Source organism: Phyllostomus hastatus, unplaced genomic scaffold, assembly GCF_019186645.2.
Source record: "Phyllostomus hastatus isolate PE091 unplaced genomic scaffold, TTU_PhHast_1.1 phas_contig_524, whole genome shotgun sequence".
Lineage (NCBI taxonomy): Eukaryota > Metazoa > Chordata > Mammalia > Chiroptera > Phyllostomidae > Phyllostomus > Phyllostomus hastatus.
The window spans coordinates 15,426,352-15,446,139 of NW_025333900.1; the positions used below are offsets into that span (position 1 = coordinate 15,426,352).

General features: G+C 38.9%; 1 pseudogene; it reads right to left on the reverse strand.

Annotated features, from left to right (window-relative positions):
* Positions 1 to 1,508: 1,508 nt before the first annotated feature.
* LOC123823979 lies at positions 1,509 to 13,895 on the reverse strand (annotated as a pseudogene).
* Between the last annotated feature and the right edge of the window lie 5,893 nt (positions 13,896 to 19,788).

Genomic DNA, 19,788 nt, shown 5'->3' on the forward strand with positions numbered 1-19,788 from the left:
CCTAGCACTCAGAGAATTCACAGAGTTAGTAAACAGCAGAGTTAAAACTAGTTCTGCAGGGCTTTAGATGCCCTTACTCTTTCTCCCTGCTCCCGTGGTTCAATTGTTTAGCGTTTCCTACAAGTAATTATATCTGTACTGCAGCCTGTGTCCAGGACTGACACTTATACTCAGGGTTAACTCAGCACCTGGAAAGACAACAAGGGCCCTGCTGTGTCCCTATGCCTCAGGTTAACAGAGGATGGGTTCCCACAACTTGGTGGGGAATGGGCTGCATGAAGTAGATCATCTTAACATGGTTATGAAGATAATTCTGATTTACCTGGGTTCCAGGAGCAAGCTGACTAATCCCTGAGCTGGGTTGAATGAACCACTTGGTTCTGGTCCAATTCCCTTTCACACTCTATTCTAACACCGTATGTCATAATAGGTACTTAATACTTCATAATATTCAAAGTTCTAATATTATTTCAAGCCCAGCATGCTTTCTTTCTATTACAGCACGCTTCCTTTCAGGTAAGTATATAAACAGAAAATACTTCGTTGATATATTTAGTCAGAACTCTTTGGTTGAATGAGACAAAACCCCAATTTTTGCTTAAGAAAATGAATAAATCTGTTGACCCACATAGCGAAATCATGAGAAGGGCCAGATGGAACTAGTCTGAGGAGAGAATGCGTCCAAAGGCTCCAGCACTGTTAGGACTGTCTATTTCCTCAAGGGCGGCACTGGTGGCTGGCCCCAGGCTCACACCTTCAGAGGACAGCAACCCGAAAGGAGAAAGTGTATGTGAATCTCTGTAGCTCCACTTTGACAAATCCTGGGAGAGAGTTGTGATGTGTAACATGGATCACGTGCCAATATCTTGGGCAACCACTGGGACCAGGGAGGCAGGCATACGAGAAGATGGCCATCCCCATTTAGGCCACAGGGGTAGAGTGCAGGAAAGGTGGCTTGTTCCCCTAAAGAAGGGGATGATACCCATGTGGACAGCAGGAGAATTATTGGCAGGAGAATTACTGGCAGTCTCCCCAGTTCTAGACCCCAAAGGGTCATATCTGAAGTGGGCCCTAGGTTTTAAAGTCAGCCTGAAGGTGCAACATCTTATGTCTTAAAATCATCCTGGAAAATTGTCTAAAATGGGTAGGCAGCCTTAATTTTTAGTCATAGAAGGACTGAAAAACACTGAGCTTGATAAATAAAAGAACAAAATAAAGGTCTACAAGCTTATGTTTGGACATTCAAATGAGCTTTTTTTTTTTAAGATTGTATTACTTGATTTTGTTTTATACTAGGTGGTGGATGCAAAGCAATCCTCCTTAATAAAGTTGACAATTAGCTTCACTCAGAACATTTTTAATAATGCACATTAAAAAAGTATCCTTACAAATTGTTCTGCAATCCAAATATGCAATAGCTTGGAAAACAACGTTCAGATAACAAAAGCCAATGTAAAAAGACAGGTTTAAATGCCTTAGAACAGTACAAGCTTTGTTTGGCTCTGATTTTACAGTTTTCTAACTGCATCACCAATGTCAGAAATCTGTTCCTTTAACTGGCTCCGTTGCTCGAGATTTCAAGAAATACCTTTTCTTCCTGGTTTCATTTCTCCTCTGGATCCAGCCACTATTCTCTAACATCGGTTAGGGCTTTTCCTTTAAAGTCCCAAACGCTGACTGACGTTCCTCATTTTCTCAATCTGAAACATGCTATCATCTCTGCAGTTGCTGCTCTGCTTAGAAAATGACAAGGCTCTTGAAGTTTCACCAGTCTTTTGCTTCTTTACAGGTATTTCTGAAGTAACTTGTTTTTTCCTCTTTAACTTTTTGTCAACTTCACTGTCAGAATCACTGCCAGAAGAGCTTGAAGAAACAAGTTCCTTTGATTTGAGTATTTGCTCCACACCAGCTCCCGATCGGCCCTGTGCTCACTTACTCACAACTCACCCAGATGCGCTGGCTTTTAAGATAGTAATCGTATCCCTTTCCCAAGAAGAGGAGAGACACAGACAAAATTCTAGAAGTGTCTCTCTTTAAGCATAAGATATAATTCATTTTTTAAAAAACACTTTTTGATTATTGATTTGAGAGAGAGAGAGATTTGTTCCACTTATTCACCAATCATTCCTTGGCTGCTTCTTGTATGTGCCCCAGGGGTCAAACCTTGGGGTATAGGGAAGACACTCTAATGAACTGAGAGCTACCTGGTCAGGGTGGGTACAATCCATTATTTTTTTAAATGTGACAGTTTTATTACCTCAGTGCATATCAATAAAATCATTTGTTTTGACAACAGCTATGTGAAAGTATATAGCACAGTGTCTGATCATAGAAAGCACTCGATAAATGTCTGCTAGATTTAAATCCAAACATTCCTTGAAAGCAAAAAGATCTTTTTTGTTTGGGTTGGCATTTCCTGTGTGGCCCCTCCAAACAGCAACCATTTCCTGCTAATTTGGGCTTGGTGTCCTGACCATGATGGGATCACATGTTGCAGAAGTCCTTACAGCATGGGTTTTGTGGCAGCTAGAGTGGTATGAAACACACTAAGATGGTTTCAGGAGCCTGAGGTCTCCACGGAAATTAGCCATGAAACTCGGACAAATCTTTTTATTTCTCTGGCTTCAATTTCCTCATTGGCAAAACCCAGATGCTAATATGTCCCTATCAATAAGCTGTTGAGGGGAGATTAGATTAGATAGCACACAGCTAACAAGCTAGCTCATATCAAGCACCAAAGTAATGGAATTTCTTTCCTTTCTGGGAAAAGGTTACATTGTGCCAGACCTCAGGACTGCAATACCTGAAGAGAAGGTACAGCAGCTGCTGACTCAGCTAGCATGAACTAGTTAAAGCAACAACTGACTCAGAAAAAGAAAGGTGGGATTCGGTTCTTCACTGCCCTTTTCTTAGGCAACACAGCTATTATTTTCAAGTACGTTGAATTGTGCCTACTAAGAAAAAAAATCACTTTTTAAAAATTTGGACTTATATGTGTACATGTGAGATGCTGGTGAAGATATTCAGCTATTGAGCTAGGAAAGCCTGTGCTTTTAAAAAGCATTGTGGACACATTGCTGACTGTTATATATATTCATTTATTCATTCATTTCTACTTTACCACTTTTTCTAGTAATTTTTTAATGTTTCAGTGTTGGGAGTTGAATTTCTTCCTTTTCCAACACTGACATTAGCCCCTTTAATCTTTCCTTATTGATTGCTCCAAAATAATTTACTATTGTCCATTATATTGTAGCTCACATATATATGTTTAATGCATATTATGATTATGAGTATCCCTTCTGGTCCATAGAAACCCAGATACAGCACAAATATTCATAGCACATGGCCCTTCCAAAATACCTGGCCTGGAGATTAAGCCAACATGGGAATAATTTGATGTAGTTCAATGTCTTAGAAACAATGTCTAATATAATTGCCTTAATATTATACTGCTAATTTGTTAATTTGGATAGAGATAATTTTCTGATACATGTAAATCAGACTCCTGTATGGATTTTACAGAAGTGATTAAGTTATTCATTGCATTTTAATGGCCTTTCAGGACCCCAGGTCCATTGTTGGTGAAATACAGAGCTGTCCAGTAATTTGACACCCAGGATTAATGAGTTTCTTGGGGAAATTATTACATATTGTTAGGTGTAGACCTAGCAAGCAACTTTCATTTTTTTTTTTCAGAAGAAAACAAATGGTTGCCAATTTATTTATTTATTTATTTATTTATTTTGCAACTTTCATTTTTAAAAACATGTATCATGTGATGTTTATTATCTTGGGCCGTGCACCCCCCATCATTGCACATCACTTCTGAGGCACACATTCTCTAGAACAAACAGAACATTCACGATCATTAGATATGTTCAAACACCTATGCACTGGAGCAAGGTTCGGCATGGCTCTCCAAACTGTGCTAAGATCATATCACGATGTTAAGTGAGAATTGCTGTGTTGTTAATTTTTTGAGGAAACTTCATACTGCTTTCCATAGTGGCTGAACCAAATTACGTTCCTGCAAACAGTGCATAAGGGTTTCCTTTTCTCCACATCCTTGCCAACACTTTTTTTTTAATTTATAGTTTACATTCAATATTATTTTATATTAGTTATAGCTAAACAGTATAGCGGGTACAATGTGATCCCCCCAATATTTCTAGTACCCACCTGGCAACATACATAATTTATTTATTTATTTACTTATTTTTAGAGAGATGGGAAGGGAGGGAGAAAGAGAGGGAGAGAAACATCGATGTGTGAGAGATACATTGACCAGTTGCCTCTCACATGCCCCTAACCGGGGACCTGGCCCACAACCCAGGCATATGCCCTAACCAGGAATTGAACTGGTGACTTTTAGTTCACAGGCTGGCTCTCGGTCTACTGAGCCACACCAGCCAGGGAAAGTTATTACAGTATTATTGACTATATTCCCTATGCTGCATTTTACAGCCCTGTGTTTATTTTGTAACTATAAATTCATACTTCTTAATTATGTTTAGGTCTAATTCATTTTGAGTTAATTTTTGTGGTGTAAAAGAAGAATACAGTTTCATTTTTCTGCATGTGGTTATACAGTTCTCCCAACACCATTTGTTGAAGAGACTAGTTTTTATTCATAGAGTGTCTCGCCTCCCTTCTCAAATATTAGTTGATCGTATATGTAGGAATTTATTTCTGGATACGAGAAATAAATTATTCTGTTCCACTGATCTGTGCATCCATTTTTATACTAGTACAATACTGTTATAATCACTATTGCATTGTAGTACACAGGGCGGAGCAAAAGTAGGCTTAGTTATTTGTATGGAAAACAATAAGTGAATAAACTCTATGTGTTGCATACTCACAATCACACACCTATTTTTGCCCCACCTTGTGGTTTGCAATCAGGAAACGTCATACTTCCAGCTTTCTTAATATTACTTTGTTCATGGTCTTTTGTGGTTCTCTATAAAGTTTAGGAATGTTTCCTCTATGTCTGTGAAAAATGCCATTGTAATTTTGACAGGGATTTTTTTAAAAGATTTTATTTATTTTTAGAGGGATAGTGAGGGAGGGAGAAAGAAAGGGAGAGAAACATCAATGTGTCGTTGCCGCTCTAGCACCCTCTACTGGGGACCTGGCCTGCAACCCAGGCATGTGCTCTGACTGGGAATTGAACCTGTGACCCTTTGGTTCACAGTCCAGCACTCAATCCACTGAGCTACATCAGCCAGGGATATCTTTGGCAATTTCTTTCACTAAAGTCTTTCATCAATTTCTTTCCATACTTTTCAGTGCACAGGTCTTTCACTTCCTTGGTTAAATTTATATCTAAGTATTTTATTCTTTTTAATGATATTTTGAATGAGATGGTTTTATTTCTTTTTCAGGTATTTCATTGTTTAGGCCTGGCCCAGCTCTGAAAGCCATGCACTGTCCATTATGTCAAATAGAGTACATGTAATCGCGCCTGCTGCTGATCACATCCTTCTGCTTCCTGTCAGAACCATGGGAAAGGCCTGTAGTTCTGACTTTTCAAAGGAAACTGCCTTTTTAAACCACAGGCATCACACTACTCCTTTATTTGTTTCTATTCCTTTCTTTTCATAGCAGAACATTAAGGAATTATCAAATAGGTAGAAGAAAGAATCACTAAATTTTTAAAAACACAAGTATCAGTTTCCTACAAAGGTTCACAAAAATGCTTTCACTATTAAGTCCTAAATGAGGAAAATAAAATCATTTGTGCAGAGTTTTCTCATAAATTAAATGTATTCTGTTTTAAACGACTATGTTTTATTAAAAAATTCTTTTTGTATTATTTTTCTGAATTTAAAGTAGCTTTCTTTTATGAAGTGGTGTTGACAGTAACTGGTAATTTCTCTCTAATGCCCTGTCTTGCCAACTATGATGTTTGCCTTGCCCATAAACCCCATCCCCCACTCCTCACCTCCCCCCATAATTTAATTGCTCTGGAAACTGTTGCACTAACATATGCCTTTTTCTTCTTATTGTTAATAAATTTGCTTATTTCCCCCTAGATTCTCCTCTTTTGCTTGTTACTATTTATAAAACCTGATCAAATATAATAAAATCTCCAAATGTCCTTACAATTGCAACTGTATCTTGACCAGGCAGGATTTTTACAAACAGGGAAATACTGACAATACAATCACTCTTTAAACTATTTTCCCTAGAAAGAGTGAAAATGCTGTCTGATGAGGTATCTCACACCAGATGTGATTCTGCATTACACCCAGTCAGAATTATAAAAGCTAAATGGCTGCCATTAATACATTAGCTCTCTGAAAGAAGTGACTTTCCAATACTGGAAGTGTGTACTGAACAAAACTGAAACAAAATTATTCTTGTACCTTATGCAGAGACTTTTAAGAACAAAAAAATTTGTCTAGTTTATTTAGTAAGCTACTTGAAAGAAGAAACTTAAATGCAGGCCTTCATTCCTATAGTATAATTTTAGAACCAAAAAAGGCTTTCATCCCCAAAGTTATCTCCCTGCCAACCTGTAACAAAACACAGCTCAGGGAAACTTTGAACAGCAAGTCTCCCAGCTGGGTTTGCTTTTGTAGAGGTGACCTTCTTCTGACATTATGCAGGGGCCCAGTTTTCCTGCCCTGGGACTCACACTCATGCTCCCTTCTCTACAGCTCTTCTCCTGCAGCATCCTTCTCCCAGGCTATGGCAACCTACTCCATCAGATCTGTATAGACTGCTTACATTACAGTGAAAGAAAACTCAGGGCCGCAAAATAGATATAAGTGTGGTAACTACTCCAAGATGGAATTGTTGGACTTTTGGTTCATATCCCACCTAACACCCCCATCCCTTCCCCAGAGTCAAGCTTTTTCAATGATTTTCAGTGCCCATTCCTAGTGAACTCAGGCTTCCTCTGCCAGGCCCAGAAGAGTCCTGCCCCAGGAAAGCAATCCTGTCATTTATCAGCTCCCTTCCCCCCAACTCTACCCAGCCCTAGTGTTTTTGCTACAATGAGTGATAGGCTGGAACTAGCTAATGCAGTCCCTGAGAGAGCTGACTGTATAGTTTTCAGGAATTTTGCACACTAAGTATTAAAATAATTATTAAAAATTAAATTGTATAAACATATGTCCTGGCTAGTGTAGCTCCGTGGATTGAGTGTGGGCCTGTGAACCAAAGGGTTGCTGGTTTGATTCCCAATCAGTGCACATGCCTGGGTTGCAGGCCAGGTCCCCTGTTGCAGACACGTGAGAGGCAACCACACACTGATGTTTTTCCCCCTCCCTTCCCCTCCCTCTAAAAATAAATTAAAAAAATAAAAAAAGTTATCAATAAGAAAATCATATAAAAGTAGTAAATAATTAAAACTCATTATTTCTTTTTTTTTAAGATTTTATTTACTTATTTTTAGAGAGGGAAGGTAGGGAGAGAGAGAGAGAAACATCAATGTGAGGTTGCTGGGGGTCATGGCCTGCAACCCAGGCATGTACCCTGACTGGGAATCGAACCTGCGACACTTTGGCTCGCAGCCTGCACTCAATCCACTAGGCTATGCCAGCGGATATTAAAACTCATTATTTCTTAATTATTTTACTCATTTTAATATTTTCTAGGTGCTTAAGGCTCTTTAATCCTATTATGTCTGTATACAGACATAATATCCTATTATGTCTGTAATAGTGTGTCATTGAGTTCATTGAGTATGCCCCTCAGTCCTAAGACTGAGTTCAGGGACATCACATTGGTGGCCTGAAGGCCGTCATGGTAGGAGTACTTACACCACTGCTATAAATCAAGGTTCCTCCCCTTGCACCCCCTAAAGCATCTTTGAAGTACTTAGCAGCCCATCATTGTGCAACATGTAGGGAAAACCCAGCTAGCCCTTCCACAGTGCCTGAAAAAAACCATGGAGACTTAGGTGTTTGTACCAGTGTACATTCAGAGTGGTCAGTTTCAGCTGGGCCCTCAGCACTGCTCTGTAATCTTACATTTTTCTGGTCAGTTTTCCCCTCCATGCTCCAGACACTTTCTTTTTCTGAGCTTTTCCACTTCCCTCCAATGTCTAATTCTCTCCCACCTTCCTTCTTATTCTCAGAAGACAACTTAAATTCCTACTTCATGAGAAAACACAAGCTGTCCAAGAAGCGCTTCCTCAACTTCCTGGCTCCAAATCTGTAAGTGAACCTGTGTCTGCACCTTGCCTTTTCCTGTCACAATGAAATACGTGTCCCTCCTTCTAAGGCTTACCTGTCCACCTGAGCCCTGGTCCCAGCCTTTGCCGCCTCTTCAGAAGCTTCCCTTCCTCCATTATATCCCATCTTCTGTATCTTGCCCTTTTCCCTCTCTGTTGTCTCTACCCCATCCAGTATTTTAACTTCTTTTTTAAAGATTTTATTCATTTATTTTTACAGAGAGGGGAAAGGAGGGAGGAAGAGAGGAAGAGAAATACTGATGTGTGAGAGAAACATTGATCAGTTGCCTCTCGTACTCACCCCAGCGCCCCAACCAGGAGCGGCCTGCAAACCAGACCTGTGCCCTAGTGGGGAATTGAATCAGCGACCTTTCACTTTGCAGGACAATGCTCAGCCCACTGAGCCATGCCAGGCCAGTCAGGGCTGATGTTTTAACTTTTACAGTTTTCCCCTCGCTAACCAAACAAAACTTCCTAATCTCATGGCCTCCTAGATGTCCTGCTTATCTCTTCCCTCCCCTTCATAGCCAGACTTGAAAACATTTGTCCAGACTCCTCTGGTCTACTTCCTTTTCTCCCTCTCTCTCCTCAACCTGTTGCAAACTGGTTTCCCACCCAGCTCACTGAGATGCTGTTGCTAAGGCCACCAATAGCCTCCAAGCTACTGAGTCAAATGGAACATTCTACTTGATTTCTCTACAACATTTGACCTGGTTCAACGCTCTAAAATATTTTGATCGTTCCATCTTTGAAATTCCTTCTTCTCTTGGCCTCTAGAACATCACCCTGCAGTGCCTTTCTTCCTACTGCTATGGCCACTATTAATCTTCTTTGCAGTTTCCTTTCTTCTTTTTGAGAGAGAAAGAGAAAAAAATCTAGAAAACCAAATTAGATTGATAAAGCTGGCACTGAGTTTTTCTATATTGCTCTTCTCCTTACTGTGATTATCATCAGCAACAAACCAACCACCCATAAACTTGATAGGAGAAGGGACAAAAAATTCTAAAATATGTCTGTATTATGAGAAGGTAATGGAATGAAGCAAGGAAGGTAAGTAACATTTATTGACATTTACTATTACATATCAGGCATTATGTTAGACATATTTACATATTTTATTTTGTTCAATCTCCATGGTTATACTGTAAGGTGAATATTATCAACTTCATTTTACAGATGATGAAATTGTCTCAACAGTCATTAAACACCAAGCTAGTAAATAAATGAAGTAGAATTTAAACCTACTTCTTCTGATCCCTAGGACACTGCTCTTTCCAGGGATTGCATACCTGATTTGCTCTGGGTTTATATAGATTCCGAGGAAAGCAAATAAATAGTTCTTTTAAGTGTGCTAGTTTTGAGTAGAAAGGTTCTACAGTTGTTCAGAAGAAATGGGCTGGTGGCCTGACTTGATGGCCTCCAGGCAAGACTTAGCAGTATGGCAGTAACTCACAAAAGATTTTACAGGCAGGATGTGGTTTTCAGCCCAGCAGCCTGAGAAACAATTCCTGCCAGAGCACCCAGAAACAAGTACTGTCTAGGGGACAAACTCATACCACTAGGCCTGAAAGACTGGTATATAAATCAGAATGCCAATTTATATAACTATCAAAGTTCTGATATTTACTCACTAATATATTCTGAACCTGTAAAAATGTCTCTATGAGAAGTAAATTTTTAATCAGCTGGTTACTGAGCAATAAATTGAGTAAGAAATCAGAGCCAGGTGAGTTACACTGATTATAAGTATTTTAAAAAATCCTCACCGAGGATATGTTTATTGATTGGAGAGGAGAGGGTGGGAGGGAGAAGTGGGAGAGAGAGAGAGAGAGAGAGAGAGAGAGACATTGATGTGATGTGAGAGAGAAACATTGATCGGTTGCCTCCCATAGGTACCCCGACCAGGGATTGAACCTGCATCCTTATTTGGTGTACAGGACAATGCTCCAACTAATTGAGCCACAAGGCCAGGGGTGCTTATGTTTTTTGCTGGAGCAATTAAACTATCACCTTGCTAACAGAAGGGAGGGCGGGGAAACAAATGTCAGTACCCTTTAACCTGGTTACCCTGGCAAGTTCTCACTCTATGACCATCTGTCCTCCCTTCTGCTTACATGATATAATAGTTTTACACTACTCAGGTGATATAAATTTGGGCTGAAAAATTGCACAAATGCCAGCTTGTGGCTATAAACTCCCATACAAGGGTCCTCTTCTTTTCTCCAACTGCTCAGACCAGGGCAACTTTCCTTGTTTGTTCTAGCAGTGAGGGTTGGAGGAGTTGCTTCTGGGTCATCCTACCCTGGGGTCTAGCCCTTTTGAGTCCCAGCTTTATAGAGGGTTGGGGTTTCCCATTAGACTCCCCCACTTGAATGTCCATGGCCAAAACTATGAAAACTTCCCTTCAACTCTTCCTCTTTCAGCAAGCACCATTACAGTGTAAGTAGCTTTAGTTCTCAGCTAGTCTCAAGATCCCCCGCTTCACTTAGATTTTGGCCTGATAATCTCTTACCTAATGTTAACATGCTTTTAAGATGCTTTTAAAAAACATATTTCATCCATCATTTTTAGTTGTTTTTAGCAGGATGACTAGTTCAAATAGCACTAACAGCAACATATAATAATTGCTCAATAAAAGTCCATGAATATCTTGTCTACATGGATAAATGCTCAGTGGAACCTGAGTGCCACAGAATTGGACTTGTTCAGTGGTTTCTCTGGAAGTGTGCTCTTGCACTGTCTGTACCCTTTACTAGAAATGCAGGTTCTGGAGCCTATTCTTGGCCTACTGATTAGAATTTGAGACATCAAATTAGACCTTCATTTTCATAAGCTCTTTAGGCAATTCTTACATGCACTGAAGTTTAAGACAATAAACTAAGGCATGGTTCCAAATTAGATTGCATACATTCCCAGAAATGCCTCATTTCTAAAGCTCTCTCACATGGAATGTGCATTAGCAAAGCATTCATTTATAAGAGAGAGATGATTTCTCAGCACATCTTTTCATTTTCTTCATATTTATAATACATATTCAATACTTAAATTACCATAAAAAAGTGTATAAAACCTTAAAAATCCTAAGAATGCCTGACAGTATAACCTTCATAAAAATCTGGAAACTGGAAATCCAATTATCAGTTGAATGGGGGAATTTAGACCACCAACTGTACTTTAAATCACAAACCCAGTATTCCTAATCAGCATAAACCCTTTTACAGTTGCAAGAAAATAAAACAGAAACAAAAATAAAAAACAAAAGGCACTTTTTGATAGATTAAAGCATTATAGAACATTATTTTAAAGCATTAAAGTGTCTATAGGTTATACTTCTCTATAATAGTATTTTCCTTTGTTTATTTAATACCACAAATACACCCTTAATTTCTTTATTTGAAGTCTTATAAAAATTATATTCATATAATCTCTGATTCCAGTGGAAGTCTGACTTTGGGAAGAACTACAAAAAGTGATAATTTATTACAGTCTAAAAATATGCTCACTAGCACCTATTTTTTTTCTTAGTTTGGAAATTTGTATGAGTAGATATTTGACAAAAAATAGTATAGAAATATTAATAGTAGGATCTGGGAAGCAGTATATAGGTATTCACTGTAATATTCTTTCAACTTTGCTTTATGTTTGAAAGTTTTCATGACCAAATTTTTATCATAAAAGGGATCAACAGCCACTCATAGCTAATCCCTGTCTATTGGTCAGTGGCAGCTCTGCCCCATGTCTGGCGGTGACACACTGGTGCTTCACCCTAGGGCATCTGTCCCCTCCCTTGCTCACCAGACTAAAGCCTACATGACCTTGAAGACTCAATTCAGAGATCAGGACTTTTCTGGTACCCCACCTCAACACAGATCTGGGCATGGTTTCTTTCTTCTGTACTGATCCTTCTACCTCCCACATTTGTAGCTCTTACCACTTTGGGTTGAGGTTAGTAGTTTCTATGGCCTAGATCCCTATTTAACTGTAAGCTTCCTGTGGGAAGGGACTGTGGTCGTTTTACCCTGTATTCATTCCCAGGGACCAGACCAGATCTCAACTCAACTATGATTTCCCCAGAGAGCCCTTCCCTTCCTGTCCCCATAATAGGTGAGTTGCCCATTATGCACTTTTATAACATTCTGTACTTCTCCAAATCTCAGCACTGCTCGCACTTTATTGTAATCTTTGGTAAGCTGTTTTTCTTTCCCATTAAACTATAAGCTTTGTGAGGGCATGAATCAGAGCTGTCATTCAACCACAGTATCCCACGTGAAGCATACCACAGAATTAATCTCCCATACATAGGTGCTGGGTATACATTTGTTAATGAATCAGTGATTAAGTGTTGCTCTCTAAAAGAGATCAGGCACGAAAATAAATGGCAAAGCCCATACTACACTAATGGTTCATATTTTTTTAAAAAGTTTGTAAAATAAAGGACATATCTGTAAAATTTCCTGTGTTAAAGGAAATGAAACCATATATGGGCACCATTTTTTTTAAGATTTTATTTATTTATTTTTAGGGAGGGAAGGGGGGGAGAGAAAGAGAGAGAGAGAGAGAAACATCAATATGCGGTTGCTGGGGGTTATGGCCTGCAACCCAGGAATGTACCCTAGCTGGGAATCGAACCTGGGACACTTTGGTTCCCAGCCCGTGCTCAATCCACTGAGCTACACCACCCAGGGCGGCACCATTTTTTAAGTTAAAAAAATGTATTTATTGATTTTAGAGAGAGAGAGAAACAGCCATCTATGGTTCCACTCGTGTGCATTCACTGGTTCTCTTGCATGTGCCCTGACTGTGAACCTCACTGAACCTGCAGCCTTCCGGTATCGGGATGACACTAACTCAGGCCAGAATAGGGACCAGTTTTGAGTCAAGCAATAAGATGGGCAAGTAAGTTTTGAGTTCTAACGTAAGGACTTTCATATGCTGATTACATTAGTTTCCTGTGGCTGCTCTAACAAATTGCATACTTGGCCGCCTAAACCAACATACTCAATTCTTCTACAATTTTGAAGGTCAGAGGTCCAAAATCAGTTTCACTGACCCAAACCAAGTTGTTGGCAGAGCTGGTTCCTCCCGGAGCCTCTGTCCAAGAATCTGTTGCCTTGCCCCTTTTCAGCCGCTGGTGGCTCCCTGCATTCCTTGACTTTCGGCCTCTGTGTCATCTCCCAAGAACATCACTCCGAGCTCTGCTTTCAGAATCACATGGCTTTTCCTCTGTGTGGTAAAACTTCCACTTCCTTTGTCTTGTAAGTCTTATGAAGACACATAATTATTATATTTAGGGCCCACACTAATAATTCAGGATATTCTCTCCATCTCAATATCTTTAATTTAAGCATATCTGCAAAGTTCCAGAGAAGTTCCATAAAATTCAGAGGTTCTGGGGATTATGATTTGGATATCTTTATTCAGCCTGCCACACTGATCTGTTTGTAAAAATAAAAATATGGGCATGGTAACTTCATTCTGAAAGTTTAAAACATTCTGAATTTTTAATATTGTTTTTGATACATGTATTTGCAATATGAACAAATAATACATACATTACAAGCAACACAGATATGGACTGGATCGAATGGACATACCTATATTTCAGAATGTATTGTGAGCCTGAAAACACAGACAGAATTTTAAGATTAGGGTGTATATTAAGCCATGACACCCTTCCCCCACTTCTGCTCACCTCTTGTACCACCATCGCGAATGCACACAGGTGCGTGAGGGCGCGCGCGCGCACACACGCACACACACGCACACACATACTGTCCTTCCTTAACAGGAGTAGCTCCTACAGCCACATTTAGTTTATGAGACTTTACCCACAGTTGATTAGGTGAGAAATAAACATATTGAGCTGGGCCAATCAGATTCTTTCTACCAAGGACTATAGAATTTTCCTTTCAGAGATGCTAATGCTAATCAGTTTTAGCTAATACCTGAAATCAAGTAGCAATCTCTCACTTTACATATCAAAAAGCTGAGAAAAAAGTAGTCTACAAAAAGAGAAGAATGCAACAAATATGTATAATCATCCAACAACTCCCTCCTCTCTCTCCCTTTTCTTTCTTTTCTTCCCTTTGCTTCAACTATCTGAGTGTATATCTGTTATTTGCAATGAAAAAATCCTTTATTGAGACAGGGCAGAATCTTTAGTGATGCACAGGACTTCGACACTAGAACTGGGACAATGCTTGTGGAGCTATGCTTCAAAATGTAAAAATAGCTTGTGGGTGGGATCTTAGCTTTAATGGATCAAATTAATTCACATTTGAAGTTTTTCATATTTTAATATTTTTCAATGAATTTCTAGGTAGAATTGCATTTTGAAAGGGTAAAGTAAGGATTTGAAAAGGAAAATTATTTTTTCTACTTTTATTATTTTTTCATCTTCTGATACCATATTTTAAAAATCTGAACCAATGATATACAGGTTATGCTATTAAGCCAAACCATTTGTCTACAGCTAAGTGGGTTTTTGTTTTCCTTTACTTTTAAAAAATGAAGTTGGATTTGGGACAAACTGAATTTTGATGTTTTTCTTTTATCTGGAGATTGTTTCAAAGTTTAGCTGTCAGTGGTAAAGCTTTCTCCAAATTTTATCTTTTCATTTTGAGCACCAGAGTTTCATAAAAGATAATTCTTAAAGTTATTTTCCTTTGTCTGGTGTGGCTCAGTGGATTCAGCCTGGCCTGCAAACCAAAAGGTCACCATTTGATTAGGGACACATGCCTGGGTTGCAGGCCAGGTCCCCAGCTGGGAGTGTGTGAGACGCAATTGATAGATATCTCTCTCACACGTTGATGTTTCTCTCCCTCTCTTCCTCCCTCCCTTCCCCTCTCTCTGAAAATTAATTTTAAAAATCTTTTAAAACATTTCAAAAAATTGCTTTATTCTTTGAACACTAATCATGCACAAAGGACATCTGAATGATCTTTTCAAATATTAATCATTATACTTGTAACTTATGAAAAAATAGCTTTTCTGTCTAGAAAATAAAGTGGGATCTCAGGTTAGTCCCATAAAGTTTTACAGGTTATAAAAAAGTGATAATAAACAAAACTTGAGATTTTAAAATTTCTTTATTTTTGCTATTTGGTAGGACTAGCAAATTTTTTTCTATTGCAAAGGACTACAGAGCCTTTCTCAAAGGCTTGTATAATGCAGAAACTTAGATATATTTGGTTGAATAATATAAAACTATCTACTGTCTACTATTTTTGACTTATAAAAATGGCAACTCTAAATTGTCCAACCTGAAAGTTTCCTCTTTTAATTACATATAATCTTGGTCTGTTTGAGAAATACTTTTCCCTGTTTTGTTTTATTCTATGTGTCTTTTCTTGGACACTTTCTATAAGATGAAATGTTGATGGTCATCAAATATATTTTCTTGTTCACAGTGGTAAAATGAACAAGTTATTTCTCTTTCTCCTTTACATTTATAAAATTATTTTTTGAAAAATGTAAGCTATGTGTGCTAGTGTGGATGATAAGCTAAAAGATTACTTTTGTTTTAAAAACCTTTCTTAAACTAGTCCTGTTTTAGCTTCCTTCTCTATGCTTGAATGAGGGCCATCTGTTTCTGTTTTCAGTGTTCTTTCATTACACAATGAAGTCAAGTATCACAGTCCTCCTCTTTCAATAAGGAAAGAATGCTTTAGTTTTGTTTTTTATTTCCTTTTATTTATTTTCACTGTTTTAAGGATTACAAATATTGTACAAAAAGGATGAATTGCTCTCTGAAAAAATCCAAACAACAGGAAGCACAAAGTAAAATTCCTTCTCTCATCTGCTCTATCCCTACGCCTGAGGGGTAACCACTGATGAGAGTAGGTGTGCATCCCTCCAGACCTTTTCCTAGGTATGTGCCTGTGTATGTATGAATGTATGTACGTGTATGTCTATGTCATTAGAAATGGGGCCATACTGAACAGATTGTTATACAGCCTGATTTTTAACCCGTTAATAAATCATGGATACATTTCCAGGTTTGTACACACACATCTACCTTTATTGATAACCATTGTATGACTGTGGCATAATTTATTCACCTCCCCCCACCATTGCTGGAGATTTAGGTAATTTCCAGTATTTTGGTACAACATCAAATGCTGTAGTGCACATTGAGATACATGTTTCTATTCTTTCGGTAGCATAGATTCCAAGAGATGATTTAAACTGAGTCAATGGTCTATATATTTAAACCTTTCCAAGGTGCTCCTAAATTGCTCTCCAGAGAGGAAAATGCACCGATTTACACTGCTTCCAATACTGTATGAGAGAGTTCTTTGCCTTTTACTCTTGTTTTCATTAGAAATTCTCAATCTTTAATATTTTAACTAATCTAATAGGTACAAACTGATATCTCACTGTAATTTTTCTGTATTGTTTTCTTAATCACTAATGAGAGTAAGCATTTTTTAAAAAGTGTGTTTGTTAATCATTTATATTTTTCCCCTATAAATTGCCTGTTTATATCCCATATTAGTATTAGTATCCGTTGCTGCATAACAAATTACCCCAAATTTAATGGCTTACCACACATACTGATCATCTTGTTTCTGCGGTCAGAGTCTGTTCATGGCTTTGCTGAGTCTTCTCCATCAAGGTCTCTCACAGTGCTACACTTTCATCTGAAGGTCTATGTGAGGAAGGACCCACTTCTAAGCTCAAACAGTTGTTGGTGGAATTCAGTTCCTCGAGGGCTATGGGACTGGTGGGCCTCAATTCCTTATTGGCTAGGAATAGGTCAGAAGCCACTCTCAATTCCTTGCCATGTGGGCCTCTCCAGTGTGGTAGTTCCACTCATCAAAGTGGCAAGCTAAGAGGCAATCAAGAGTCAGCTAGCAAGACAGAAGTCTCAGTCCTATGTAACCTAATCACAAAAGTGACTTCTCATCATTGCTGTATTTTATTGGTCAGGGTGGCCAAGAATAGGATTACAGTTGTGAATACACAAAACACAGTTTATTTTTGTATTATTTGTTAATTATTGTATTATTTTCCATAGGAACAATTGTAACCTACTTTTGCCTACCCCTGTAGGGACGGGGAGGTGGTGGGTGTGTACATATCTATATGTCTGTGTGTGTGTGAGAGAGACAGAAAGAGAGAGAGAGAGAGAGAGAGAGAGAGAGAGGGATGGAAAGAGAGAAAGGGAAGGGAGAATATTTTCTCCCATGCCTGGATATTTATTTTTCATATACTCAGTCTTCTTCTTTATAGTGTCTGATTCTTTAAGGTCATGCTGTGTCCAATACTTTTTTTTTAAGATTTTATTTATTTATTTTTAGAGAGGGAAGGTAGGGAGATAGAGACAGAGAGAGAGAAACATCAATGTGCGGTTGCTGGGGGTCATGGCCTGCAACCCAGGCATGTACCTTGACTGGGAATCGAACCTGCGACACTTTGGTTCGCAGCTCACACTCAATCCACTGAGTTACACCAGCCAGGGTGTCTAATACTTTTTTAAAATGATATTTTAAAATTTCATTTAAAAAATTCTAATAATTTTTGGTTAGGGAAATGTCGATCAGTTGCCTCTGGCACACCCCTAGCTGGGGACCTGGCCTGCACACCAAGCATGTGTTCTGACTGCGCATTAAACCAGCAACCTTTTGGTTTGCAGGCTGGTGCTCAAGCCACAGAGCAACACCAGCCAGGGTAGTAAACAGTGTGTAGTAGTGCTGCCTGCTCCACTGCTCCCACTTGATTCCTCCCTTTTCTTTGCACTTGGGGATTTGAGGAATAGCCAATACAATTGCCTATATTTCACATGATAACAAAATGTTCAGGTTAAATATAAGGTAGGCCCCAAGAATCTTAATCCTAAATGAAATCCTTTTGAATGATTACCCAAATCCAAGCCTGTGTAGGGATAACTACACTATCAGACAAGGGGTTCTACCTTTGCACAACTCTGGGAACCACACCACTGATACTCTCTCCCATGTGCACTGGTGTTATGCATCCCAGTGGTTCTTTAACTACAGTATAGGTCTGGGGACAGAGTCCCGTTTGTGAGAATTCTAAAATTGCAATAACATGTTCACACAATTTTGTTCTAAAATATTATGCTGTGCTTTGAACATCATTTAGCAAAACCACATTCTTGGAGAGACTGTTACACCTAGCTGGTTAACAGCTGGAACCCAAGGGACCAGTATGCTGAGTTTAGATTCCCTCCTCTTTTGTTTACTATCTGTGTATCTATATGACCTTTGGCAAGTTACTTGCCTTCCTATAAAATCAAGAAAACAGGATGTTAATAGTATTATCTACTCCATGATGTTTTTTGTGAAGATTAAATGAGCACATATGATAGAGGTATAAATGATTATATATACCTCTATTTCTCTCTCTATCTCTACCAATTGAGAGAGGACTATTATATAAACAGGTATTTTATATATAAAGGAGAATACAGATAAAGACAATTCCTTGCCTCAAAAGCTTACAGTCTTTTGGGAAGACAGTCATGCAACAATGCAATTATAGGAGAGTATTATAATTGTTGAATCAGAGGTCTCTACAAAGTACAGTTAGATCATGGGAGAAAGTGCCTAAATCTAAATACCACCTGTATGCTGATAACTTCAAGTTTCACATTTTTAACCTTGACCTATCTCCTGCTCCAGGCACATACCCACAGCTATTTGACATTTCCTCTTTGGTGCTCAACAGGCATAAATTTAATATATATATGAACAAAATTCTTGATTATTTTTTACCCCCAAACTGTTCCTCCTCCTGGCTTTCCTATCTTAGTAAATGGTACCATCCACCATCCAAACTATAACCTTGGAGTCAGCTCCAAGGAAAGGAGTCAAGAAATCAAGGAGAAGGACTGGATCTAAGGATTATTTAGTAGAGTTCATCCCCAGGCTAATCTATCAGCAATGCTCTTAATTTCACTTCCTGGGTATCTTTTCAGTCTGTCTACCTTTCTCCTTACACATGACTACCACTCTCAGCCAGGCCTCCACCTACCTTCTCCCACTGTGGGAATGGCCTTTCGATACCTCTTCCTGTTCCTATGCTTACAGTTCTACAGTCTATTCATCACAGAACAGGTGGAATGAGGCCTTCACATGTCAATCAGATCAAGTCCCTGTCCTGCTCAAAATCCTCCAATGGCTTCCCATTGCACTTAGCATAAAATTTAAAATCTTCTCCACAGCCTGCAAGGCCCTGCACCATGTGGCCCTGGCCTGTATCTCTCTGGCTTCACCTCAGTCAGCAATGCCCCTCAGTGCTGCTCCCCCACTCCACTGTCAACTTTTCTTTACTTGGAACATGCCAAGTTCCAGGAGCTTTCACTAGAGGTTCCTCTCTCTGGTCTGCCTTTCCATGACTTTTCTTTAAGGGCCAACTTATTCTCATCCTACAGACCTGCCTTCAAAGCTTTTTCTGGCTACCTTATCTAAAGTCACTTCTCCTGCATCAAAACACTATCACATCAACAGCCTATTGATTTCCTTCACAGCATTCATCACGATGTGAACTTAATTATGTATTTGATCGCTTATTTACTATATGATCCCCCCTCTCAACCAGAATGAAAGCTCCAGGAAACGATAGATTTTTAATGC